A 25,530-nucleotide genomic window follows, 5' to 3' on the forward strand; every position below is an offset into this window, starting at 1 on the left:
GGGCCTTTTTATCTTCAACATCCTCATCCTAGCAATACTTCTCACACAGCTTCTTTCATTCCCTTAGCAAAGTGAGAAAGTCCTTAGCAGCTTCATTGCACACCTCTGTCTCTGGATGGTTGTATTTCAAACTTTTGCGTGCATACTCATTCAAATCAAGGGCCCATTTGTGACAAGCTTTACAGACAGCAATGTTGCACCCATACACAACCCCATTGACATACCACCACTTTTCTTCCAAGTTCAGAGGCCTAATCGGAGATTCGAAATTCTACACCGAGAAGATATTTCACCGCTTCATACGTCACAAAATCAAGTGCAATTGAAGGGACCACCTTGATAGAATTAGGAAGCAAACCCTTGTATAATGCACCAAACCCTCGTTCTTAACTATCTGCTTGAATGCATCTATCATGCCAATGTATTGCACAGAACTTTCAACTGACCATCTGCTGTTATGACAGCTAAAGCATCTTTCCATCCTACCATCTGCATCCTTCTGTGTACCACATCTAAAGGATATGCAACAGTCTGACCAACTATACCAGCTGCAGCTCCACACCCAAGCTTTGTCAGCACGCTTAACTCTGAACTTTCTCTGACAACGCTTGATTCTTTTTCACAATGTAGTCCTTGAGAGACTCATAAACACCAAAATTCAGTCCCACATAAGGTATCACTCCAATAACCGATGGCAACCAACCTTTGTACAAAGCCCTTGGCCCCTCTTCTTTTACAATAGTTGATGCAGCATGGAACATTCCTCTATAGCATGCAGGTGAATCCTCTAGACTGTCAGCCTGCCCCACACCATGTCCATTGGATATGTAGCAGACATAGCAATTATACCCGCACATGCACCAGCTCCCAGCTGCAAAACTGGTGTGAGTTCAGCATTGTCCTGTCTGGTTTGTCTTCTGTACAGCCATGGAATTGCACTTGAAGCTTGCTCATAGCTATAGAACTTTACTGCAGAATTGGGTATAATTCGAGCACAATTTTTTCCATTGCCTTTGAAGAATCCAGCAATGCCTTCGTTTTGCCAGATGTATTTCAGCCCTTGAACCATACCATTGTATTTTGGTTTAAGAGGATTTTGTACCTGTAATAGAATATTGAGGTGCTAAAGTGGTGCAACAACACTGCGTGAAACTCCTCCAGCCACACCACCAGCAACAACGAGTGATTTGCAGACTGAGGTAGCAGCATGAACTGGTGCTTTAACATCCGCTGTGGCAAGCTTGGCCTCTTTCAAGTCAGCATTTCAACTTACACGGGCTTGATACAATCATTATCCACTTGTGCAAGTGCGTCATCAGGCGCTTCAAGAAGCCACCATTGATATTCGATAGGATCTTCTGCTCTCCCTGTAAATTGCAATTTTTGTGCCCGAGCTATCATCCATGGCCATCGAGACTATCTCCGCCCCTGTCTCACATGTCAAAGCCCAGTCGGCTTCCTAGAAGCAAAGTCTGCTTGCTGCGGCAAAGAAGCCTAAAGTCGCCAAGGCTCACGTTGCGCATCCTACGTACCTCTAGATGATTGTGGAGGCCATCTCTGCCCTAAAGGAGTGCACTGGCTCGTAGAGGAGAAGTGCAAGATAGTCCTACCATTGAACTTCAAGAAGCTACTATCTGTGCAGTTGAAAAATCTGACAAAGAATGGGAAGTTGGTGCAAGTGAAGCACTCGTTCAAGCTGTTGAAGGGGCTAAAGATATTTGGATAGAGGATGATGGCCCTCAGCCCTCGCCTAAGCAGCCTGCGGCCACATCATTGGAGATGGAAGCCCCCAAGGATCTGTCCATACTCGACAATGCCATCGCAAGCATACTCAATACAAAAAATGAGCTGCCATTCTTGCCCTTCTGCCTCCAGACATGGTCAAACCTCCAATGAGCTCCCCAAGAAAGGCTGCCATAGTCTTCAAGAAGGCTGACAGTTTGTTTGAGTACTCCCTGTGTACTTGTGGGAACTGTGTAACTAGGATTTTCTAACTATGAAGAACTCTAATTAACCTAAATCTAAGGGAAGAAGAAGGATCAAGGACAAGGCTCTGATACCAACTGTAATGAAGGGGACTTGGGAGAGAGAAGGAGAGAAGGGAGAGACTGCATAGAGGAGAGAGAAAGAGGAAGAAGATGAGAGAAGAAGAGAGAGAAAGACTAGCTGAAGAGAGAGAAAGACAAGAAGAGGAGAGAGAAATGACTGGCAGCCATGGAAGGACAAGGAAGAAGGTGAAGAAGGTGAAAGGACAGATGTATATTCATAAAATGGTACCCTAACTAGGTCCTTATACACCTTAAATACCCCATGTTTGTAACCGGGTATTCGCATGTGCTATTCCCGTGTTAACCCCGTGTAAGACCCTCTAATCCCATTTTTTACAGGCTTCCTTTGTCTTTCTTTGCTTCATTTTGGTTGCTTGATGCCATGTGCAACAATGGTAGTGTAAGTTGATGACAATGTGGTTGCATGGGGATTGGTCTTTGGAAGAAAGTGATCAACCGATTGAAGTGGTGGGGGCCAAGAGTGTATTGCATGGATGATGGGGCCTCCAAATTTGATGGGTTGCAGCATTGGTTTTTACCTAAAAAGAAAAGAAGGTGCACTATTTGGGGGTGTGGCTACCTTACTCGTGTGGTGCATGGTGCTCATGCAAGTGTAACTGGGAGTTGGGTATCATTAGAGGTGCGATAAGCGGCTTAGGGAGACAAGCTTGGAAGTCCTACCCTTGATGTGTCCTAAGCGTGAAGTGGGGTATCAAAATGGGCTAGGGGTTTAGAAATGGAGCTGCAGATGGAAGCCACCGGAAGCGCCTAACTTGAGAACCCCTAGGTGCAATGACTATGACTTGTGGAGCTAACTTCTTTTTCTCTTTATATTTTTATCTTTTATTTCCTTTCTTTTTCTTTTTTCTCCCCTTTTTTTTCTAAAAATTACATAGTCATGAGACGATAGCTAATCTTTGTCATCCATGTCGAGAGAGGGTGGAGTTGGAGGCTAATGAGATTAACTAAGGAATTGCTAACTCTACATGTACCCTCTGAGGTTTAGGCACACTTGGAGAGTGGTGGTGGAAAGAAATGGATGATTGTAGCATGTGAAGCAGCTACCATTCATATCTTCTAGGAGGGCTAAGAAAAATGAAGGAAGTAGAGCTACTCGCATCATCAATCTTACCATGGTGTAGCTATCTATTCCATTGGGATCGAAAAAGAGGGGTGGAAGGCAATGCTCTTGTGGCACGGGATCCTGTCTAATTAGTCTAAGATAATTATAGGTAGTGATGAAGGCAAGATCGGGACAAGAGGAGAATTCATCAATGAAGAGGACTATAGAATCATATGGGTCCTCTAGCATAAAAATGAGGGCCTCTTCAGGTTTAGTAGCATTGGCATTGTAGATCCATGGAAAGTCATACCGGTCATGGATGCTTGGGTTAAAATCCACTCCTACCCTTCTTGGATATAGCTTGAAGGTTGGATTATTTCACTCGAAGGGGTAGGGTGTTAGAAAAATCCATCCAGCTTTCCATGTTCACATAAAAAATGTGCCTCCTCCACGTGGGTTGGTAGTCATAGCCCTTAGCATCCCTGGGTACTTCAAAAATTTTATATTGCCAAAAATCTGCATCCTTGGTCCCCCATAGAGTGGGATTCTACTCTCTCTCTGAGGTCCATTTGTCTCCTAGCCGACTTCCCAAATTAATCACCTCTTCCACCACCTTAACTGACAACAGTACCCTGCACAAGTTGGTGGAGAATTAAAAATTAAGGTTGAAGGGCCTTCTAGCAGTCTCTTGTTCCTCCCAGATCACAAGTTTGGCATTAAAGCTCACTAGGCCATCGTCCTAGCTTGGTGGGATGGGCACAATTGGCACCACTACTGGCTTGGCCTTCAATCTTTGCTTTGCTTGCCCCACCATCCATTGTCTCTTCCTCTTAAGCTCTACTTTTCTTTTAATAGAGGTGCCTACCTTCTGCTACTATTCGTCTAGGCATGGGAAAGCAGTCTATGGGATAGGTTTGTCTTTGTGAGGTCCTACATCAAAGCTTGTGCTAGCCCCTTCTCCTTGCTGGTCTTCTTGTTGTGCCCCCTCAGCAAACCCCAGTGCATCGGCTTCTTGTGGGGTCAAGCCTGCTTGTTGCAGTAGATAGCATTGTTGCTCCTCAAGGCCAAGGGTGACACCCATGGGTTGCACTAGCATGTGCAGGCCTACTCTCAAGGCCTTGCATGCAATCCCTAGCTTCCTCTTTATGGAGTCAATGGCCTCCCCTTCCTCCATTTGAGTGACATCTAGCAGTCTGCTCAGGAAGGTGCATTGTTGGGCTTTGAAACTCACCTCGTTGGCTTCTGCTCTACTCTTAGCTAGCACTTTGTCTTGACAATGCGCCAAAGCTTTGACTTTTCTCTCATTACAATTTTCCCAATCCTCTGCTCTCTTCTCCATTTCCTCACAGCTTTCTCCTTGCCTTTAAGCCAATATCATCAACCTCTTGTCTTGGTCTTTGATTTCTCTTTTCAGCCTGTGTTGCGCCTCCTACTCCGAGGTTGCCTCTTGCTTCAATTTCTCGATCTCCTCTTCGTATCCACGTGCCCCTTTCTTCCCTCACCGCCTCTAACTCTTCTATGGCTTTATGGAAAATTTCCATTTCCCCTTGTAAGTCTTCATAGAGCCTCATGATCTTGTCATTATGCTGTCAAGGCTTACTAGGACTTGAGTCTCTTCATTCAGCCTTGCCTGCCACTCAGCTTCTGCTTCGTTTTTGGCTAGCAGCTGCTCCTTCAACTCACTTATCTCCTTTTGGCCCACGGCTGCTTGACGAGTTTTCTCTAATTGTGACGTAGCTATGGACTCTTTTTCTACCTCTAGTTTAGCCACTGCCATCCTCTTATATTCCTTTTCCTTCTCCAATTGCGAGAGGAGCTCCTTGACGTATTCATCATAATCTATTGGCAACTCTGTTGTGGGCATGGAGGTTGTGGAGGTTTTCCTCTTCTACTTCTTGGGATCCTACCTAGACCTGGAGTCTAGCTAGACTCAGCTATCGGTCTTTTAGTTCCAGCACTTGTGTGCTTGAGCTCGGGCCCTCATCTCTAGATGGGCTTGTGGCGCCCAACTCGTCCTACTTGCATACTTGCTCTATAGATAAGCGTGTTGCCAGAGCCATGTCTTCATCTTTCTTTCTTTTCAACTCCTCCTCTTCTTCTACTGCCTTCCTTTTTCTCTCGTCCTCAGATTTTCTTGATTCTTCCTTCAACATTTCCAACTCCTTCTTTTCTTTCTTCTTATTTTCTTTCCCTTCCTTTTGAGACTCTCTTTTCGCTTTTTGTAAGTCTGCTTTTTCTTTTTTCTTGCTTTCCTCCTCAGCCTTCTCTTGCAAATCCTTTTTCTTTTGCTTTTTGGGTTTTCGTTGGTTACTTTGCATTTCTTATTCTCCTTCCTCATCATCACTCATTGTCCTTTCACTAGAGTGCGGCTACTGTTCGTGGTAAGGAGATGACCTCTTTGGTATTTCTTCGACTCCTTCTTCTTCACCCTATCCTTTCTCCAATGCTTCCCTTATTATATCTATTAACACCCCCTGATGCCAATAGTTGAGGCCTTGGAGAATGACCATTTCCTTCTTGCCTTGGTAGCCAAGGACTCTAATCCTGGGGTCTTTCTCATGTTGCCAATGCCTTTGTTGAAAACTCAATGGTCTTCCACACAAATCCATTTAGGTTTACTTCGTCAAAGGATCCACAATGCTCTCCAGGATAGGCACGTTGATTTGGCTCATTATTGAGTTTTGCCTATGGATGTAGAATAGTGCGTGTGTCATTTTGGCTTGGAGCTAGATTTTGAAATTGGGGATGTCTGCCAAGTTGATGCCATCGTTTGTGAAAACCATTACCTTGTCCATTCCTAACATGGCATATATATCTCTTTTTGGTCGTCTCTCCACTTTGTTTGGTAGGCCCATTGCTTTTTCCACCAACTGTGGAGTCAACCCAATCTGGACTTGGCGGGTTTCATCTTCTTCTTGCACGGTGTCTATGCCATGGTTTCTACGGAAGGTCTGGAGGAACTTTGCGCACTTCTTGTAGTCAACAGCTTGGCCAACTGCCTCCATGTACTTTTGCAAGTGGCATTGTTCAACAATCTACTTCACTGCTTATTCCTCCATGGTGACAACCTCTAGGTTCAAGACATGCCTAAACTTGAACTTGTTAAAGACCTTGTTTCCATAGAGAGGCCATATTTTGCTTGCTCTTCTTTCGAAAATGGTAACTTGCTAGCTTTTTTTTTGGCCTACCATGCTGGTCACCTATCATGGAGCCATGTTCATCATTAATGCTTTTCAAACCAATTATTTTCATAGGGAAAATATCACATGCTTGTGTAATTGAAATGCTTAATTATAGAATTAAACTTCTCCCTCACGCAATCCATACATTCCCAATTTTATGACCCTTTTTCTTGACTATGAATTTGCTTCGATTCATTTTCCTTTGCTTTTGAGTTTTATTTCTTTTATTCTTATTTCCTCCTCACTCCCTCTCCTTGCGAAAAGAAAACGAATCCTTCCTAGGATTATGGTTAAGGGGTTAAGGGTGTTCTGTGTGTGGTTGTTGTGTTTAATTTTGCAGGAGCCAAGGATAAAAATTGGTGTTGGGTTCCATTTGAGCATAGTGGTCCGTGTCGCAGGGTCTGACACCTACTTGTGTGATGTAAGTGAGGACATTGAGAAGAAAATCCCCGGAGTCAATTCTACTAGCAATATAGAGCCCTTTTTTGTGAGAATTCAATCTGAATAGGGATGCCCTCTGATGTGGTCCTCAAGGGGCCGATGTTGAATGGTGGTCAACACCCTATAGGAAGTTGGTGCTCCATATGTTGGGTCATACTCCACGGTTTTGATCACACGTCTCTATTCAACGTTCGTCATGACTTGGCATAGTTCCCATTGAAAGTTGAAGAGCATATCATTTGCGTAAGAAAGAGGAGTCGTTGGCATCAGGCTGCTTCAAATTTTCAATTTCCTGCTCTGTGGCAAGGACTTTGCTCTTGATATAAGATGTAATCATGAGTTTTTTGCATGCTTGTTCAATGGCTAGCTCAATGGCGATCGATGTAAACAGGCTGAAAACTGCAAATTGAACTGAAAGAAGAAGGAGTGATCTGGGAGATCCATGAGCAGGTGTCTCGCGATTTTATCCCCCTTTCGGAGTCAATGGAGCCATCAGATTTGGGTTCCAAGCAGCAGAGAAGGATCTGTAATGTTTATGTACCTTTTGTTCTACGAAGAAGCTCCAAGAGATCTAATGCATGGAGATTGCTTTTGAGTAGTGCGAAGATTCCAGGTTCTTTCAATACATTTTGATTTAATTCATTATGATCTTCAAGGGGCCGATGTTGAATGGTGGTCAACACCCTATAGGAAGTTGGTGCTACATATGTTGTGTCATACTCCACGGTTTTGATAGCACGTCTCTATTCAACATTCGTCATGACTTGGCATCCTTCTAGTTCCCATTGAAGTCGAAGAGCATACCATTTGCGTAAGAAAGAGGAGTCATTGGTAGTAGGCGACTTCAACTTTTCAATTTCTTGGTATGTGGCAAGGACTTGCCTCTTGATATAAGATGTAATCAGGTGTTTTTTGCATGCTTGTTCGATGGCTAGCTCAGTGGCAATGAGTTCTTCAATTGCATGGGAAGTTTTGACAAATACGAATTTAGATTCCTCCCATGAGCAAGGTAGCGTGCGTACTTTGCCTGGGAAGTTTTGACAAATACAAATTCAGATTCCTCCCATGAGCAAGGTAGCATGCGTACTTTCATGCTACAGACTCGTCCAAAAGACCTAAGTCGAGTCGATCGTAATTTTTAGCAAGCGTGGTATGTGTACCCTATGGTATCCATAGCCAGTAAGCTCTAAACTTGGCATTTTTCACCTTTTTCACTCTGAGCTTTATTAAATAGTGATTCTAATCACTAAAGCATCTTCTCTTAAGCTTATTTGAAATTTAAAAGCTCTCAGACATGCTCAATGGACATCACTAAGTGCATTGGGAAGCCGACTTCCAACCTACTTTCATTCAAGCATTTCACTAAGCTTGACATTAGTGTTTCTAAACACTAATCATTAATCATCTAATCATTTTCTTGCTGGGTATTTACTAAATCTAGTGAGTGTTATTTTGTCAACTTCCTCTTCTTATATTTTTGTAAGGTTATGTGTACAATTATAAACACATAGACCATCATACACTAGATTTGTATTGCATATCTTGAGTGACTTTGGTTCAAGTACACTAGTCAATGTAATCAAAAGGATGAGTGTCATTGTACTCTCCTCGTAATCATCAACAACAAGCATTGAGATCATAGACCAACCTTGTCCAACACAAGTTTCATCCACTAAGCCATATCACAAGGAGGAGCTTGAAGTCTAGTCCCTCATTAAAACCTAAAAAGACTATTAAACCTCGGAAGAAGATTGCACATAAGAAAGGACCACCAAAGTCATACCTTGAAATATTACATTTGTATGATTTTTAGCCTTTCTCCTCATTACAACTTTGATTTCAATTGTTTGATTTGCTTCCGCATTCAGTGGCAAATTTGTAAGGGACTAGACACTGCCCTTGTCCTAACAAGTGGTAAGACATTCCCAATGGCCACAACATATGCTCATGTCCGTCCTCAAATTCGAAAGTTTGATGGAAAATATTTCCACCCATGGCAGGTACTTATAAAGCACAAAATGATGGAGAGAGGGTATTGGCCTCTCATTCAAGGCACTAGAGTTGTAAACTCTACAAATCTTGTTGATGTAGAGGATGACCAACATGCCCAAGCAATCATAATGTTACACTTAGATGAGTCCTTGATTCATCATGTTGATCAACTAAACACTGCTAAATAAAAATGGGATGAGCTTGAAAAGCTCTATGGAGCCACTGGTAAAAATACTAAAATCTTCCTTAAAATTGAAATCTTTAGCTTGGAATATAGATCAGGAGAAGATTTGGGAAATTTTATCTCTCACATGAAGGGACTTATGGCACAACTTGCCTTTGTACAAGCTCCAATACATGAAGAAGATGCTATTGCTATTCTCCTAAAAGCTATAAAATAGGTCTTTCCTACTCTTGTAACCATTCTCACCAACATTCTAGGTCCTACATTGGCAAGTACCATCCAATCCTGTTTGGATGAAGAAAAGAGGAACCGCAAAGAAGACAGCACTAGTCTGGCATCTTCAAATTCTCGTGATCAAGTATTGGTACATGCAGTTCTAACTAGATGTTCTTTTTGTAAGAAAAAAGGACATCTTGTAAACAATTGTTGGAAGAAGTACCTCGAGAAAATGAAATGTAACAAATGCAAGAAGACAGGGCATATCACTAGTAAATGCCCTAACACTCCTGATGTACCCAAAGAATTGGTGGCCAATTATGTCTCCAATCCATCTGAAGATCAATTGTTTTGACTCTTTAAATCATCTACCTAAAACACTCTTGTAAGCTTGATTTATAAAGGCATCCTGGTTGTTTAAAATGGGGGGACATCTTACATGCCTTGTAATCCGATGCCACCCTAGCATTGAGGGGGGGTGTTAAAAGATAGGCATAGGAACCCACTGTAAGCAAGGGTGTATGAGGGAAGATGGGTGTGAATAGCCTTAGGGGTAGGGGAAATCCTAACCCTAGCTTGGTAGAGGCTATATAAATAGCCTATGGGTCACTATCAAATTGGAGATAGAGTGTACCCAAGTTGTACCTTGAGCAACTTAATAAACAAGAATTTTTTCTTGTACTTTAAGCCTCTTTCTCTCTCTTGTGCACACATTCCAATGCTGCAACTCTGCCTTCCAACAAGTAAGAGGGTCTAAGGCTAGTAGGTGGCTTAGGTTTGGTTGGGCTTGGTAGTTCCACAGATGTCGGGTGCAGCTCTGGTTGCAGTTTTGGTTGGGGTTGTGGCCTTGGTGCGCTAGGCGTGGCCAGTGAGGTGGGTAGCATACTACTAGAAGCTTGGGCAATGGTTGGGGTACTAGCATGGCAAGTTTGAGGTGGCTTAGAAGTAGCAAGCTACGGTTTTGGTTGATAGACTTGTTGAGTCTTGATGGGTTTAAATTTTGGAAGGGTAATGGGCCTTGCAGCCAGAGGCTTTAGTGATTCTGACGCTTGATTCATCTAGATGCTTTGTGTGGTCAAGCTTGAGGATGGTGTTTGAAGAGTATCATTGGTCATACCCAAATCCAGGTACTACCCTCATAATATTCTTGTGCTTGCAACAAGGTCTTGGGCACCCATCATGGCTTGACCATTCGTCGATGCCTATAGTTTCTTCTGGGCCTCCTAGGTTTCAAGGGAAGGCCTAGCCTTGTGAATTCGTGGTTAGGTGCTCCTAGGCAGCAGTCTTGGATGTTTTGGTACCCATTTGAACTGGTGTTCAAGGGTTTTAGCTTTGTGGTCGGATTTTTGGTGGTGTTGAGGTTTGGCACAGTGTGGCAAATTACGGCCCCCCTCCTTAGGCTTGATGGTGGGTTTCTCTATCAGTAGATTTGCAGACTATGATGGAATCATATAGCCCTTGTTGCTAAAGGCTGTGACAATTTGTACATTGCTAATGACCAGGTGAATACGATGTGACTGGTAGTCAACATTACTGTGAGCCTTCTTCTTAAAGGTTCGTCCTAACAGTGATTCCGTGCCTGCATCTTTTGTGTTTAGCAACACATAAATGACCATGGGCAAGCTTTCAAACTCGATAGAGACTGCAACTTTGCACTTTCGCAGAAGGGCATATGATTGGCCCCCAAATGGGTTGAGTTTGGCGTTAGTGGGTTGTAACTATGGTTTGCCAATTTAAGTCCAATGATCATGAGTTAACATATTAAAGTTAGCACCCTCATCGATTAATGCTTCAATGGCATGTGTCTGCTGGGCTGTAATGGTCATGCGCAGGTAAGCCAAAGCTACAGCTTCCTCATCCTCATCTTCAATTGCCATAATGGTAGAGCCTCGTATATGGACAGGGGCTTCTAGCATCGGGGATTCGTGAAGTGGATGTGGGGGGGGGGGGGGAGGGTAGTACTTCTTTATGTGGCTGCCATTTAAAGAAGCCTATGCCCTCACGTTCTAGGGTTTCAAGTTTCACATTACCATTTTGGCTTATGGTTCGAATTTTGAAAGGTCCTAACCCCCTAAACTTCATTTTCTACTTATGTCCCTTGACTGAATACAACAGTACTAAGTCACCTTGTTTGAAATCTCACTGCTTGAAGTGCTTTTCAAACCAGCTCTTGGGTCATACCTTTTCACAAATCAACATATGGGTGGCTAGAAGTCGAGTTTCCAATAAGCATTCTAGCTCAACTAGACATTTTGTCCAAGATTCCTTTCCCTCCCACCTCTCTTGAATAGAAATTCTCAAGCTAGGAATGAAGAATTCTACAAGTAGAATGGCCTCAGTTCCATAGGTCGATCTGAAGGGGGTCTCTTCCACAAGCATTTTATAGGTTGTCTGATAGGCCCATAAGGCTGCCATTAGCTTGTTATCCCAGTCGCTGCATGAAGCAAAAACTACCTTGGTCACCAAAATCTTATTGGTTGATTTTGCTTGGCCGTTATCATGAGGATAGTAGGGTGAGGACTTCCGACAGATGATCAGGAAGATGGACATCACCTTAATGAAGTGCATGCCTTGATCACTGACAAGTTTAATGGGGCAACCAAATCAAGAGATTGTCTACTCCCATAAGAACTTAGAAGTGGTTCATGCGTCATTCTTTCTGGTGGCTTGAGCTTCCATCCACTTTGTGAGATAATCGATGGCCACGATGATGTACTTGGCTTGTGAACATTGAGCCACGAGACTAATAGGCCCAATGAAGTCAATCTCCCATTTCTCAAATAGTTGTCTTGCAATGATGTGACTTAGCTCCATTTTGTCCTTGCAAAGTGGTACCTTGGTCCGTTGGCACTCGTCACAGTGTTTGATGAATCATACCGCATCTCGAAAAAGTGTGGGCCATCACAGTTGTGACTGCAGCACCTTGTGGGCCGTCATATCTTGACTGAAGTGTTCTCTTACAATTCCGTCGTACACCTCAACTAGTATGTCCTGCATTTTGTGCTCACACACACATCTCCACAGCAATTCTTATTTCCCTATAGCCGATAGAGTTGGCATGCTATCAACTGATAGGGTTTGATTTTGAGAATGAGTCACCTCAGTCAGGCTTTTTCTATAAGTCAGTCAAGTAGTCCATGCTTAAGCACTTGGACTATGTCATCTACCTAGTATGGCATCAAGTCAGCTTTAAATATATCTCTTTCACTAAATAGGGCAAATAGATGTGCATCTGGCAATTCATCTCCAATGCCCTATCCAACAACTTCTCTCGTGGATATGTGAGACATATGATCAGCCATATAGTGCTGCTTTCCCTTGCGTACAATGATGGAGAAGTCAATTTCAAGAAACAAAAGTAGCCATCGAGCTATGCGTCATGTGGCACAAGGTTTGTTCACTAGATATAGCAAGGCTTGATGGTCAATGAAGAAAATAAAGGGAGTAGCCAAAAGATAATGCCAAATTTTCTTTACTGCAAACACCATGGCTAAACCCTCTTGTTTGGTTGTGGAGTAATTCATTTCTGTACCCGTGAATTGTCTGCTAGCAAAGCTCATCGGATAGTCTAGATTGTGATCACCAAGCTGGTGCAACATAGCTCCTATTGCGAATTTTGAAGTGTCAATATGAATATGAAAGGTTATGTTCCAATCTTGGTCTCTTAAGATTGGTGCATGGTTAGAACCTTCTTCAATTCCTCATATGTGTGCTAGGATTCCTCAGTCCACTCGAATATTATTAGTAGCTTGTACAGGGATCTAGCAATCAATGCATAGTTTAGCACAAACCGTCAATAGTACCCTGTATGGCCTAGAAAGCACTGAACTCCATTGTAATTCATTGGGGATGGGAGATCAACAATAACCCAGACTTTTGAGAAGTCAGTGGCAATGCCATTCTTAGACACCACGTGCCCTAGGATGCATCCGCGATTTACCTAGAACTGGCACTTTAAGGGATTCAATGAGAGACAATATAGTCTACATCATTCAAAGACTTCTCGGAGTTTGTCTAAGTGTTCCTTCCAATTGGATTGAACACACAAGTCATCAACAAAGATCTCCAACTCTTTCCTAAGCATGTCCTTGAATATTGTGCACATGAGCCTCTAAAAAGTAGCAGGTGTTTTAGTCAACCCAAAAGGCATGACTATGTAGGCAAAGACACCCCACTTAGTGGCAAAGGTGGTCTTGTGCCTGTTGTTAGGGTGCACTTGCACTTGATTGTATCCTGAGAAGCTGTCTAGAAAACTATAGGCCTCTTTTCCTGCCACTCTCTCGAGCATAGGTTGAATGTATGCCAATGGAAATTGTCCCTCCTGGTGGTAGTGTTTACCTTCTTGTAGTTGACTCATACTTTGATCTTTCCATTCTTCTTCAGTACAATCACTATGGATGAGACCCAATCCGTGTGCTCAATCTCATAAATAAATCCTTCCCCTAGCAGCTTATCAATTTCTTCCTTAACAGCATGAGCATGCTTGGGATTCATAGGGTACGGTGTTGCTTGACTGACATTGCGTCGGGGGTCATGGGGATATTATGAGTTATGACACTCAGATCTCCCCTTTTAGCTCATTGAGGAACCAAGCAAAGACATCCATGTACTCTCGCAAGAGTAATGAGACTTGCTTCCTCTTCCTTGGTCAAGTCATTGGCGATAAAGACAGATCGCAATGTCTCCCCTTCCTTGGCTAGATCGACCTCCTTGACCTTGGCTGGTCCTTCTATTGGTTCACTTGCTTGTCCTTGTCATTTGGCTCCTTGGAAGATCACTACCCTTGTCTCCTTTCTTAAAATTAGTAAATCGCTTTGGCAGGTCTTGCGGTTTCCTTTGTTTGTGTTGCTCTAGGAGGCTGCTTGTGTTGCCCTTCCTTCAACCTTCGGTGCCTCAGGTGGACTGGCAGGTCCCCTTGGGTGTATCTAGTCTTAGGTGGTTGAGTCACCTCAGGGTCACTATCTGAACTTACCTTTGACTCAAAATCAAATTCTCCATCTTCGCTAGAAGAGGGAGTCTCACCTAGTGGTTGTAGTTTGTAGACGGTGACTTTGTCCTAAGCACTAATGAAGCACTTGGCTAGGCAATGCCTGCATGTTCATAATCGATTGCATTTACATGCTCCAGCTAGGCTTGATTGCAATCCATGTGCATGACTCCTCTCTTGATTCTAAAGGCATTCTTCCCACGCGGGTTGGAGTCAGCTTGAATTTTCTCTATCATCCTTCCCTCAGTGTCCTATTCCACCGTGTCCTCCTCTCCTTTGCTTCCATCACTGAAGGAATAGCAATCCTCATATTCTTCACTAGAACCATCCTCCTTTGACTACTCGTCATCTCCTAGGTCTTGATAGGGTCTTTCCTTCTCATCAGTGGCTAAGGCCCAATTGTATGTTAAGTTTAAGTTGTGCACTTTGGTCCATCACCACTTAGGTTTGTCTAAGAGATCTTGGAGAGATTTAAGGTTAGCGGCTAGATTGCCCACTAGCTCGCTTGTCAGAAATTCTAGGATCTCCAAGATTTCTTACTTGTTACTTGGGTCATGGAGTTCAATGGGGTTGGATCATCCATTCAAAATTTTGTCCATCACGCAAGTTGGCACTGAGGGTGCATCTCTAGGCTCATCAGCTGTCTTAGAAGCTTGCTCGTACTCCTCAATGTTTGAGAACGAAAGATCGATCATGGCAAGAACATGCATCCAATCTCGCTCATCCTTGGGAGAGGGGATATATTTAATCAGTGGACCATAAGGTTTTTTAATTTGCACATCACCTTTTAGCATGGTGGAGATAGCGTCCAGGTTGACTGGTATGGTCTTTCATGTGTCACCATGTCTACTCTTACTGCCTCCATTCAATTGCCTAAGAAGATCAAACTGTTACCCTAGTCTTCTATAACCCGTTATTATGCATCCAAGGCCATCTTAATAGGATGTCATAGTCCACTTCCTTCATGACTATAAAGTCAACAAAGAATTGGATCCCTGCAATCTTCAATGGTCAATTCTTTAATGCTCTAAATGCCTGCACTTTTGTTCCATTAGCTAGGGTGACATTGAACCTAGCATTCTCAATAGGCATATTACCCCAGTCTTGGAATACTGTGTAGCTTAGCACACTAACTCTTACTCCTCTATCTACAATTCCCTTTCTTGTGGTGTCTCCTAGAGCTAGGACCGATAAGAGTGCATGCATTTTGGTGCCTTCCCAAAAAGCATTAACATGTAAGGACTTTGGTACTGAGTGCAGTGTCAGGTTGGGTATCTCAGTTACTACATCATGATCATGTAGATCAGCTACCCCTTGCTCCATTGGTCCTTAAACCCACTGCTTCAGTTCTTACCATAGCTTCAGATGCTACCTAAGATCTCCTAGGCTTAGAGTTGCCAGGGTGGTCACAAGCGTGGTGAGGAGGTCATTAGCTGCTTGCCTCTCTCCTAACACTGTGTTTCTTGGCTAATGGCCTTGGACTAGTTTATTGGCCCATAGAGTAAGAAGCTTGCTCAACGTGAGATCGTGTTCTAGTGCTCTTTCCCTTTCTGCGTCAACTCATGTCCTATTTCTACTTACTAGGGCTAGCACTCGCTGAATCTCGCGCATTTCTATATTCTGTCGCAAGCTTTAGGCTTGCTATTCCTGATTGTAGGCCACTATGCCCTGCAAAGCTTCCCGTACTAGTCTCCTCTCCTCGAGATCCGCTATGATATCCTCGGACATCCTATGGTGGTAGTCTATCCGGGTCTGTAGATCGTAATTGGCGACTAGTCGCTAGATTTCTGTCGAGAAACCGCCTAGGTCAAGCCCTTCATTACGTCCGTGATTAGTGACTGGCTCTGCCATGTTTGCGGTCTCGTGCTCCACTAGGTTGTTGATGAGATTGATCAAGTCGGGTAGATCCACTCCTCCTTGCTTGGTCCTACGCTTTGGGTTTTCAATCACCTGACTATGTTTCATGGTCTTCTCCTACTAGTGGGTTCGTTTCTCAATGAGTTCCTTATTATTTACAAACAGTCAACTTACACTCACTCGATGTGTGTATGTGTGTGTATGTGTGCATGTGCTCCCTTCCGTGCACCATGCAAAATCAAGTTTTCATATTTTCTTAGGTGCACTTTAAGTGTTGGAAAACAATATGAGTGTGAATATAAAGTGATACTTGTAGCTCTCGCACTCTCATCTATGTACTTGGTCTAATAGTCTAATGGGGCTCTAGGCTCGATTCCTGGCTACCTCCTCTAGTCTCTAGGGTCTGTGCTACATCGTTCAGCTTGCTTAGGGTCAAATGGGGTATGTTGGGTAGCCTATGGCTCTAAGTATGTTGAATATGTTGATATGAGTATCAGTATTATGCCAAGCCATTCGATTGCAATTTCTAGGGTTAGATTTTTATGTAGGGATTTCGGTGAATTCTCATGTTACAGGTGGTACTCTCTATCACCCTAGATGCTCTAAATTTGTCAATTTTGATGTATCAAGATCTGATCTAATTGTACATTGTCCAATTTCAGGAATCAAACATCTGATTTGATAGGTGTGTGATTTTAGCTATCTGATTTGCTCTTGTCCAATTATGGGAGCGTCCGATTCTGGGATGTCCGATTCTAGGAATCGGATAGGGTGTGTCCGATCGGACAGGTCAAGTTGTTTTGATTTGAGTGTGTCCGATTTGAGCATGTCTGATTTCCAAAATCAGACAGGGTGGTTCGAGAGTCCGATATTCAAAATTGAACAAGGTTAAGTTCGTGTCCGATTCTCAGGATCGAATGTGTAGTAGTGATCCGATTATTGGGGTGTCCTAGTATTCGATTCTGATTTGCTAGGTCTGATCAGACTGGTCAAGTTGGTTCGAGTGTCGGTCATCTAATTCTCAAAATCAGACGGATGTAGGGTGTCCGAGCATCCGATTTGGGGAATCAGACACTTGCAGATTGCATTCGATTCCGTCAGCACGTAAACAGTGGGGACAAAAATCTCTTTGCAGCAATGATTTTTGGCCACGCCCACAAGAAAGATTCTCCAAAATCCAAGGGTAGATACACAAAAAGGTTTTTACACACCTGATCCAAGCCAATAAACTCATGTGGCCTTCGATTGATTTGTTGGAAGCACCTAGTCCTGCACAAGCTCTCAAGTGCTCTCTCTCTCTCTCTCTACTACAAGACCTAAAAATGAGGTCTCCCTTGCTTCCCAGGGTCTTAAACCCTTTTTGGATTCAACCTTAATCTACCCGACAACTCCTCGTGAAATTCTAACACCTCCAAGCACTCATTTTTCTCCCTGTTTGGGCCTCTTCAATAGCAAAAACCCTAAAGTTTTTTTTCTTGGTCCTAACCTACTCTAAATGCAACAAAAATCAAAAGCAGCATACTGAGATGCTTCCTCCTACTTACCTAATCATCAAAAAACTAAAATACTTACTTGTTTCCAAGATTAAAAACCCAAAACCTCCTACCTATCTCAAGCTCCAGTTTGGGGATGAAACCCTTACTTTGACACTCGATTCGAGGTGTGCAAGTGATCAAGCTTGAATCCGTTTGTCCTGATAAAAATCAAAATGTAGAGGTGAGCTCACACTCAACCGCCAAGATCCACGGACCGCTTATTGTTCAAGCGTTTGAAGCGAATACCTATGGCTATCTCTCACCCAGCCGATGCACCTTCGATTCTACCAGGGTGTAGTGAGCTTACCTTGATGCCCAAATGAGTTGTCTCCTCCCTTAAGCTCCATCTTCAAGCAACCTCAAGCCTCCACCTTCAAGCTCCATCCTCCACAACCACACGTGAGACAAGAGAAGAGAAGAAGAGAGCACATGATGGAGATCTTCTTCTTCTTAATCCCTTACCCTCACACACTCACTCCCTCACACTCTCACACTCCCTCTCTCAAGCTCACACAAGCAAGCAAGAAGGAGAGAAGAAGAGAAGAAGAGAAGATGATGAGTCCACTTTTCCACACACCAAAGAATGAGCTTCTCATTCACTCTTCAACTTTATACACAAAACCCTAAATCCCTTTTGGGTAGTCATCCCCTTATCCCCTTTTTTACATGGCCAGCCCCATGGCCTAGGCTCTCTTTCCCATTGTCCTCCTAGCTTCCTTCCTACCACCATCAACCTTTTCAATTTGCATAGGAGGGAGCCTAGCACTCGTTTACAAAAAATTTTAGGGGTGCCTTGCATTTAAAAATGTACTTTTTCCTTTGATTTATCTTTTGAGGCTGCCCTTGCGCTTTCGGCCATTTCCCTTCCTGCTTCTTCCGTTTGTCCGATTTCCTTCTGGGCCGCGCCTCTTTCAACTCCCGACTTGCACTTTTCCAAATTTTTTGCTTTTTCTTGTGCTAAGGTTAACAATTTCCAAGTGTGAAAGAGAAGAAGTTGCCAAGTATATTAAAGAACTATTAGAGATGTGATTTATAGAGCCTAGTTCCTCACCTTACGCATCCCCAATTCTCTTGGTAAAGAAGAAGGATAGCTCATTTTGGATGTGTATTGATCTCAATAAGGTTACAGAAAATAATAGGTATCCTATCTCTAAGGTGGATGATGTTTAATTGATGAGCTAACTAGAGTACAATATTTTCTCAAAATAGATTTGCAACCTGGCTATCATCAAATTCACATGAGGCAAGGTGATGAAGTTAAGATTGCTTTTAGGACAGATTGTGGCCTCTACCATTTTTTAGTTATCCCCTTTGGATTAACAAACACCCCAGCTATCTTCAAAGTCTCATGAACAAGATTTTACATCTTTTCCTCCTTCACTTTGTGCTAGTATTCTTTGATTATATACTCATCTACAATAAGACATTACTGGACCATTTGGTACATGTGAGGAAGTTATTTGATATCTTGAGATAGTATAGATTATTTGATAAGGAGACCAAGTATTTATTCATGGAGATTGAGGTGGAATATCTAGGATACATTGTTAGTGAGAAGGGAATTCAAGCTAACCTAAAAAGGTGCAACGTATTAAGATCTGCCACACCTACTACTACTACTTGGTCCCTCTTCATTTTTCATGAGATTTATTTTCCATTATACTACTACTGTATCTCCCCTCATACGTAAGCTAAAGAAAGAAGATTTCTTATGGGATTCCATAGCTAATAGGAGTTTTAATCAACGGAAAGATTTTCTTATCTCAACCCCTATCCTTATTTATCCTGACTTTTCTAAAGAGTTCACTATCCAATGTGATGCTAGTAGTCAGGGCATTGGAGCAATTTTATTGTAGGAGTATGGGATAATAGCCTTTGAGAGTCGCAAGATGAACGAAAAGGAGTTGGCAATGAATGTTTATGACCAAGAAATGCTAGCCATTCTTTATGCAATCAAGAAATGGAATCATTATTTTTATGGCATCTGATTCAAGGTGAAAAGTGATCATAGGGTCCTCAACATATCTCAATTAAACCTCACTCTAAAGCAATGCAGATGGGTAGTACATTAGAGAATTATGACTTTGATATCATACATATTAGGAACAAAGATAACATAGTTGTTGATTCCTTATTTAGGATGTGGACATGCAAGGTTTTAGATATTTCAGAACTTCAATAGTGATTGGATAGAGAAGATCCAAGGAGGCTTACCTTTTAGACCATGACTTCAATCCTATATTTCAAAAATTACAAGGCATTATGGATGAGAACTCCCAATTTTAATTTTTAAATTATCTCATATGGTCTCATGTCAGGATTGTCATTCCATATACTTCCCATTCATACGAAAAATTATCTAGGAGATGTATTCCTTGCTTACGATTGGTCATTTTGGTATCTTTAAGATCTATGACATGATTGCTAAGAGTTTCTATTGGAAGGGCCTTTAGAAGAATATTACAACTTTTGTTTCTAGTTTTGTACCATGCTAGCAAAACAAGGACAACACATTGAAACTGTGTGGTTTATTATAGCCATTACTTGCCTATCCCTAAATGTAATTGGTAGAGTTTGCCTATAACAACTCCGCTCATTCTAGCACATGATTTTTATCTTTTGAGGCTTTCTCTGGCTACAAGTACCCCTTTCCAATGGTCATTTTCAATGACAAGATAAATCCTCAGAGAAAGGAAGAGTTGGATCTCATACAAGCTCTCCTTCAATAATTTAAAGTGAATTTAAAGAAGGCCTAGGATCAAGTGAAGCTATATGCTAATAAGATTAGTCATTGATGGCCTTGTTTTAGCATTGTTAGGACTACAGGACAGCTCTCTATTTTAAACTAGATTTTACTTTGTTATATGGATAGTAAAATACAACTTATATGGACTAAAAGCATTAACAAAGATCTCCATTTAAATACCTAGCATACCCTAATTGAAGATTTCTATTGAAAGTTATGTTCGATTTACTACAACAAGGTACTTAGCTCCTTTATTCTTTCCAAATCCTTGGAATATTTATTGATTTATCCATTGTATTGGCTGAAACAAAGTAATACTTTTTTTGGCATTATCCCATACTTTGTGATAAGATCCAATTTTGTTTTTGGGGACAAAAATATTTGGGTGGGAATAGAATGTAAAAAATCAAGAATAATAATGTGGGAAAATACTAGTTACATTGGTGTGGTTGAGACTTTTATTTTTCACCATTCAAAATAATACAAAAATATTTTCATCTATATATTCTCTCTCGCAGCTTCTATGGCTTCCATCTCTCACTTTTTATATTTTTCTCTCTACTTTCAATATTCTCTCTCCTTGACTAGTCTTTTTCTCTCATTTGCACTCCTCTTCTCTCTCTTCTACAAGCATCTCTCTCTTTTTCCTCCCCTATCTCACTTCTTTACATAGTTACTAGTAGATATGTCACTAGGCTTATAGGTTGATATGACAATAGTTAAATTGTATCCTTGTGATAGGATCAACATGTGTACACACATATCTATGGGGTTTTCTAATTGTTTCCATCTTCAATCTAATTTTTTCATATAATTTTCTTAATTATTTCATTTTACATTATATTGATACCATAATCTTGTCCTACACACATGAATATAAGTGCCTTTGGGCAATTAAAATGGAGAAAAAGTGGTAAAATCTTCTCTCTCCACATATGTTTTTTGTAGCCATTGGCTCCATAATCAAGCTAGTTACACACCAAATGACAAACTCCCACTTTGTAAGTGCTAACCAATCTTAATACTTATTTAGGATTTGGGCATTTGTAGTTCTTTACACATTGGAGAGGATATGACCTATTGTTTATCTACTAAGTAGGTGAACTCCTTTCCCTCTTTTGGATGGGGACAAACTCCCTATGGACAAGGTTATAATTTTTTACATTTTCAGCCAATCAAAAAATTAATAAATATATTTTTTTAATGTATCCTTTTGGTGTGTAAAGGCTTTATGCCAAAAACTACAACCACACACTCTAGGGGGTGCATTTTTTTGGCAAGCTTGTATAGGTGAACTTTTAAGCCATGAAATTAAAAAGGTGAGCTTAGTGGCACAAACTCCAATCATGATAAGGAGAGGAACACTCGAGATTGTGTACGTAACTGCAAACTATGGTGTTCACCAAGTCAACCTAATACAATTATGGAAACAAAACCTCAATTTGAAAGGGGGCCAACCTAATGCACATGACAAGGCAGCTCCTAGGATGCTTGAGTTTTGATGAGCGCAATTCCCTTTCCTTCTACATGTATGAGAAATAAACATCTCCACTACCCTTCACGTCAATATAGGGACATATGTAAGAACATAGTCATTGTACCTCAACCAAGGAGGCTTATTGGCTCCACAATCATAGAGTTCCCATGGCTTACAGATGGTGGGGCAACGAAAGTGCCCATGGCTAGCTTCCACAATGGGAGGACTCATCCACCTTTAAAACACTACACCTACTAGTTTTCCCTCTAGAAGCTCTCTTCATGTATGAGATGTCTTGTTGTAGCTCTCTATCACCTTCTCTATATCCTACATATAATCCTCTTGTACTTCCTAATCTTGCAAGATCGTGCTTCCATGGATCATCTCTAGGGAGATGTAACTACTGCATGCTCAGGGCAAGGTCCCAATTTTTTGCTATTGGTATGCAATGTACTTCATCGATAGTAGCATGAACCAAGCATCTCTATCCTCTTTGCATTAATGGCCTGCTCTAAGTTAACCCCCTCAACAAGATCTTTTACAAGCTATCTTCAGAATGGAACCACAATCTTATGTAGCAATCTTGGCTTGCTACCACCTATATCCAAAAACAACAGTTGTTTCTTTTGTCCATCATCCCCCCTCCTTAACTTCTTCTGACCTACAATAAAACTCCAAAATAGAATGATCCATCAAGAGAAGAACCCAAGATGTGCATGTGATAGGGGGAGGAACCTAAAGAGTATGGCATGAAGGGGAAGCTAAAAAAGGAGTATGGCACATTGTTGTAACTGATGGTGTAGAAACTCTCATGCTTGTTTCAATGTTACAAAAGGAATACAATTTCTAATGTTCATGGATGGGGATATTTCTATGGAAGTTTTTAGTTTTAGCCTTCTAAACCCACCCATCAAACAAAAATTACAATTGTACAGCATAGAGGAAGTGTTCTACCATCTTTCCACATTATATAACTTGGGAGGATTACAAGCTACAATTTACGACTTCCCCTCTTGCTATTATACTAAAGAAGCAAGAGGAAACAGTCAATTACATTTACAAGATTTTAATCAAGGAAGAGTCATAGACAGTTCCACCAATATTACAAATATCCAAGATGACATAAAGATTGATCAAAGTTAATGAATTTACCTAAACTAAACAAATTACGAAAGGTTTCCTCAACTTCAAGGAGTCAATTTACATAACAACAAATATAGAAAATTTAACGTGTTAAGGACTTGATGTTGAATTGGTTAATCAAAAAATTTACAACACTAAAGCAAAATTGACCTCAAAATTAATGGCCTATAGTATCTATTAGTTTACTAAAGACATCTTAGGGATCTAAGATCATGCCACACGAGCTTGAAAATGTAACGATTTAGTCGACCTCTTCCATCTTACTTCCCTCTACCTCTACATCCTTGCCTCCCATGTCATCAGCAATTTCAACAAACATACTAGTATCTTCATGAATACTGAGGCCAAGATTAAGCATGAGGTAATGCAGTTACCAAAGGTTTTGGGGTCATCAAGACTGAAACCAAAGGTGTGCAAGGCAATCTTAAATAGCAAAAAGACAAGGTCTTTAATTGAAAAGAAGGATTGGTGAAATCGCGCGGTGCATGATCGCAGTTTATAGGCAATAAACAGCACTCTGAAGAATTGGGAGAAGAAGAAGGAGTGATCTGAAAGAATCTTGCCAAGTGTCCTGGTGTTTTACCCCCTTTTGGAGCCAACGGAAGCATTAGATTTGTGGTCTGATTAGCAGAGATAAAGCTAGTGTTTTGATGTATGTTTTTGGTCTACAAGGGAGCTCTAGGAGATCTAATGCTTGTTGGCAATTGATTCTAAGTAGTGCTAAACAAGGAATTTCACGTTCTATTAATGCATAGTGCTTTGATTCATTGAACTTTGTCTTTATCTTGTGTACCTCTTGTCTATTCTTTTTCTTCTCTTCTATCTCCTATTCTCTAGTTCCTTAGACTATCTCTGATCCTCAATGAATGAAACCTTTCGACTAAAACCCCTCCGACATTGGTGAACCCAACATGAAAGGTCATCAAAAGGAAAGACAAGATGAAAGCACAATTTCTAGTGATGTTTTGCAATAGTTAGTGCAAAATATGAATATGCTTATGCAGGTACAACAACAATAGTACGTGATGCAAGATTTTTCTCAAACAAAAACTATTGTGATGAATGCTCTACAAGCAATAGAGCATGAGATGAAGTTGTTCAATGGCATTAATATATCTGCATATGTGCATACCTATGCTCAAAAGATGGAATTCTTTGGGGTGGCTCAACTTGCATGGAGCCGATATTTTGTACAGGTTATCTACATGAATTAAAAGCGTGAATTACTTAATTGTACATGCAGGATGTTGACTGGGTAGCTTTCAATAAGACACTAAGGGAAGAATCTTACATTGAAGACACCAATTTGATTACGTGCAAGACTTTCTAGGAGTGGGTTCTATAACCCAATAAGGGTCTTGTGGTTTTGAGCAGTTAGATCTTGCAGAACAGGAAGCTCTTGCAAGTCGAAAAATTGAATTGTTTCTACAAAAGTGGCAGATCCTAAGCTTCAAGAGAAGCTTGATGATTTGTTAGAGGATCATACTACAAAGACAGGGCTTAAAACAAAGTGGAGGTATGTTAAGGAAGCTATTATTACACTGGTGAAAAAGCATAGAAGAAAAGAAATATTGCATGTATCTATCTTGCCCACTGTTACACGCAAAATAGTTGATGTATCCAGTAAGCCATCCACTTCTGTGGCTAATCCTATGGCTGCACCTATTGTTCCCAATGTTAGGGAGAAAGATGTATTAGATGAATTGATCAAAGGCATGCAAGATCTTCAGTTGAAGGGTGCAAAATTGGATAAGAAAGGACAAGAGGAAAGGGGACAGGCAACATCTCCTAAACTAGGAAAAAGATGTATGTCGCATGATAGTATGTAGCATGAAAGGAAGGATTGTGCTGCTTATCATGAGGCCTTGGCACAACAGCTCATCTTTTGCAAAGATGGAAAGATCCATGCACAAGAAATGGGATTGCCTCTTTCTTTGATATGCAAAATTTGTTGGAAGACTTGGTTGTCCATGCTTCTACTTTTAGTCTACAGTTGGATAGAACACCTGGCGGTCCAAAGGTTGCAATATGGACATATGCTTTGCATGCAGCTAAAAGAGAAAAGTTACTGATACTGAAATGTCTCATGCAAGGCAAGACATTCGTGGCATAATTGGTTGGGAATCACCGGTAGATGCATATTTAGTGCATGCATATTTAGCAAAAGGACAACACACAGATGTACTTATGGAAGAGAAACAAAAGAGAGATGAAGATAATGTGGGGATATCTAAGAGAGTGACAAGAAAAAGTGTAGATCCTCCTAAAGTGTCAAATCAGCCACCTCTTGAGCATGTTATGGAAGAGGTTGGGCAGGAGTAGAAACATGATAGCAAGCAAGAGGGCAAGGAGTTGGGATATAAGCTGCAATCTGATATTGAGATAGACACAACTTTGTTGGAAGAGTCAACCAATGCAATTGTAGATTTTCTTAATGCATGTGAAGAGGTTTATGAAGCTCATGTTTTACTTGATGCAAGGACTTAGAAGGAGATTGATGAAATGTTAGATGCAGATGATTTGCAATATACAGTTATCATTTTTTACACATTTCATAAGCTCAAGGATATGTCTTTAAAGGATGTTAGATATAATGCTCCACAACTGGAAACTGTTTCAGATGCTTTATCAAAGGCCTTGATAGGCAATTCAAAGATGC

At 41.4% G+C, this 25,530-nt stretch overlaps 1 pseudogene; it reads right to left on the reverse strand.

Annotated features, from left to right (window-relative positions):
- Positions 1–251: 251 nt before the first annotated feature.
- Positions 252–11,042, reverse strand: LOC148026899 (mitochondrial adenine nucleotide transporter ADNT1 pseudogene; annotated as a pseudogene).
- Between the last annotated feature and the right edge of the window lie 14,488 nt (positions 11,043–25,530).

The sequence above is a fragment of the Lygodium microphyllum genome, chromosome 13 (genome assembly GCF_053477565.2).
Source record: "Lygodium microphyllum isolate KBCC chromosome 13, Lygodium_microphyllum_v1.1.10, whole genome shotgun sequence".
NCBI lineage: Eukaryota > Viridiplantae > Streptophyta > Polypodiopsida > Schizaeales > Lygodiaceae > Lygodium > Lygodium microphyllum.